General features: G+C 36.3%; 1 non-coding gene across 1 annotated transcript; it reads right to left on the reverse strand.

The window, feature by feature from the left end:
• Nucleotides 1-1,449: 1,449 nt before the first annotated feature.
• On the reverse strand, nt 1,450-1,556 carry LOC117024371 (U6 spliceosomal RNA). The gene has a single exon (XR_004423440.1). It is a non-coding gene; the product is annotated as a U6 spliceosomal RNA (small nuclear RNA).
• Between the last annotated feature and the right edge of the window lie 2,271 nt (nt 1,557-3,827).

The following is a 3,827-nucleotide window of genomic DNA, read 5'->3' on the forward strand; positions in this document are numbered from 1 at the left end:
GCCTCCCCCAAGAAGTAAACAATATCTTAAATTTTATGCTTATAGTTTCTTTACTTTTTAAAGAATATAGTTTTGAAATCACATATATTTGTGCATAAATGTATTGCTTAGCTTTGTCTGTGTTTGAACTTTGTGATAAGGATATTGTATTCCATGTAGTTTTCTGGTACTTGCTTTTTCCATTCCACATCATGTTATAAGAGTCATCTATGTTGTCTATAATTCATTTTTATATCCTCATTGCCATATAATGTACCACTGTGAGAATATATCACAAGTTATTTATACAGTCTCTGTTAGCGTCTCCCATCAAAAGACATCGTGGTTGTGCCTAGAGATAGGGTTACCGAGAAGCGGGAAGTGCTGAGAGGACTAAAGACATTTTGTTATTTTACTACTGAAAAATTATTGTATATGCCTCTTGATGGTGCATATGTGTAAGCGTTTCTCCTCGTATGTATGGACAGATGTAGTGTAATTGCTAGGTCATAGAGTATGTGAATGTTCAACTTTATGCGATGATACCAAATTATTTCCGAAATGGTTGCATGAGTTTACATTTCTACTAGCAATTTTAAAGAGATCTTGCTGAACCATAGTTTCTCCAGTACTTGGCTTCGTCAGATTTCTCAATTTTTTTTTTTCAGTTGAAAGGGTGTAAAACAGTTTTGAAAATTTGCATTTCTAATTACTATTTAGATCAAACACATCTTCAATATGTCTATTGACCAAAGGTATTTACTCTTCTCTAAAGTGCGCATGGAGTTTTTTAAAAACCATTTTTTTATTGTGTGATTTCTGTTTTCCTTATTTTTCTTGGTAGAGTTTTTAAAATAAACTCTGAATGCCAATCTTTTGTCAGCTCTATGTCTTACAAATATTACTTCGCCAGTTTGTGGTTTGTCTTTTCAATTTTCAAAGTGACTTAGAGAATATTAGTTTTTAATTTAATAAAGTCAAATTTATCAATCATTTCTTTAATGTATACATTTTATAAATTAAATCAATATCGGGCACTCACTATGTGAATGGATTATACCAGGCCGTGGGAATAGAAAATGAGAACAGAATGAGTCCTTTCTCTCAAGGAGCTCAAAGTCTAGTGAGAAAGACCAACAGGTAAGAGACTATAAAATAGTGTGAAACCTACTGTAATAAAGGCAGGAAAAATCTTACTGAGGACAATTAAGGAAGCTTCATAAAAGCAGATGAAATATTTGAGCTACTATTTAACAACTGTAAGAAAAAAATTTTTATCAGCATATGTCAAGGCCCAGTGACAAGAACCCATGGTAAGAACTGCAAGTAAAATCAAACTGGTTGTGGCAATTGATAAGAGTGAAGAAAAGAGGGATTAAAGGCTGCTGCTCCCCAGGGTTCCACATTGATAGGTGATGTGCTGTGAAGGGACATAAGCTTGCAAATGCAGGGACTTTTCTGTGTGTACCTGAGGATGCTTTTTTTCTTTTTTCCCTGCATGTCATCTTTGCACAGGGACCATGCTAATCTTCTCTGTATCATTCCAATTTTAGTGTATGTGCTGCCGAAGCGAGCACCCTGGGGATATTTCTGAATCCTCAGGATTTTGAACAGTTTTGATATATAATGAACATTTTTAATGGACATTTGTTGAATATATGAGTGAATGAATAAAAAGGAAAAAGGAAACAATGCCTATCAGTTTCCTAGTGTGGTTGTCATAACAAAGTACCACCATGTTGGTGGCTTAAAACACCAGAAGTTTTTTCTCTCACTTCTGGAGACCAGAAGTCTGAAATCAAGGTGTCAGCAGGGCCGAGCTTCCTCCAAGGACTCTAGGGGAGAATCCTTTTTCATCTCTTCCAGCTTTTGTTGGCTCCAGGTGTTCCTTGGCTTTTGGTAGTAACAACTGCAATCTTTGCCTCATTTTTCACATGGTCTTCTCTCCTGTGGTTTCCTTTTCTTATAAGGACACTTGTTATTGGACTTAGGGCCCAACAAGTTAACCTAGGTGATCCCATCTTGAGATTCTTCATTTAATTACATGCGCAAAAAACGTTTTTCCAAATGAGGTTACATTCACAGGCACTGGGGGTTAGGACTTGGATTTACCTTTTGGGGGCCACAATTCAACTCACTACAGAATATCACTTCCATGCTTAAAATCTTTCAATGACTCTACTGTTTTAGAGTAAAATATGAATTCTTTTTAGAACCCTAAGGATTTGACCCCGGTCTAACTCGTTCCCTCCCCTGCTTCACTTACTATGCTCTAGCCACAAAAGCCTTCTTTTAGAATTTCTTCCTGGCCATGCTTTTCTATGCTAAGGTCTTTGCACACTGGTACCTCTGCTGTGGACGCTCTTCCTCCCTATGCTTTCTCTAGCTACCTCTATCTCATCCTCAGGTCCTTTCTTCTCTGACCCTCAAACAAAAATTATCCTAATACTACCCTATACATTTAAATATTATAAAGCTGCATTAATGAAAACAGTGTCTTCAGAAAAAGAAGAGTAGATAAATATAGCATATACATACTATGGAAACCTGTACAATTGTTTTATTTTGTTTTAAAAATACAGTCTGTCTATATGCACTGATATGAAAAGATCTCCAAAAGTATTAAGTGACAAAAGCAAGTTGAGATCACATGTATAGCATGATTCCATTTGTATTAATAAAAAGAGCAAAACCAGAAATGTCTACATAGCTTCATGTATATATGGAAACACATAAAAAAAAAACCAGAATAATATTTCCCAACTGTTGACAGTTGGAAGAAGGGCAAGGGAAGTAACGAGGGGAAGAAAGGGTCTTTCATGTTTCCTTTTGATATTTCTGTAACTCTTTAAACCATGTCCAAAGAAAATAGTACATATCACTTGTGTAAAAATGAATAATAAAGGCAGAAATAAAAAGATATTAAAACAGTATATTGATTCAGGAATGCACAAACAGAAAAGTAGAACAGAATAAAAAGGTTAGAAACAGGTGCACACGTGTCAGAGATTTTGTATTTAGTAGAGGAGGCCTCTCAAATCAGCCATGAGAGGACAAGCTCTTTAATAAACAGTACTGAGGCATGAGACTGGCAATTTGGTGGCAGGGGCTGGGAGAAGCAGGTAACAGATTCCTGCCCCTAACCCCTCACCAAAACTCAGATAAAGGAAAGAGCTAAATAGAAAAATAAAATTATGAGAAATAATGCAAGAATATACAAGATAATATATTTTATAATATAGTTACATGCTGCTTCACAACGGGGATCCTTTCTGAGAAATGCACCGTGAGGTGATTTTGTCACTGTGTGAACATCACAGAGTGCACTTACACAGACTTAGATGGTACAGCTGACTACTTGCCTAGGCTCTACGTACAGCCTGCTGCTCCTAGGCTACAAGCCTGGACAGCAAGGTACTGTACTGAATACTGTAGGCAACTAACACACTGGTAAATATTTGTGTATTTAAACGTAGAAAAGGTGCAGTAAAATACGGTATAAAAGATAAAACACGATACACCTGTATTTGTAGGACTAGAAGGTACCCTGGGTGAGTCAGGGAATGGCAGAGCTAATAAAGCGGATAAACGTGTAGGGACAAATTATGAAGGACTCTTTAAGCCACGCAATACATTCATAGTCAATGACAGTATAGATTGAACATTAATGTCATCAATGAAACTTCCAGTCTAAACTTTTTCCCTATAAAAATGTACAAACTCAGTTATAGAGAGTTTTCTAATGTCAAGAATTCATTAAAATTTAATAGTACTGCCTCACGTCTTTGGCCAGGTGGAAAAGCTGGTTTCAGCAGGGTGCACATGAGGCCAAGATAACAGATGCGATT

The sequence above is a fragment of the Rhinolophus ferrumequinum genome, chromosome 6 (assembly GCF_004115265.2).
Source record: "Rhinolophus ferrumequinum isolate MPI-CBG mRhiFer1 chromosome 6, mRhiFer1_v1.p, whole genome shotgun sequence".
Taxonomy (NCBI): Eukaryota; Metazoa; Chordata; class Mammalia; order Chiroptera; family Rhinolophidae; genus Rhinolophus; species Rhinolophus ferrumequinum.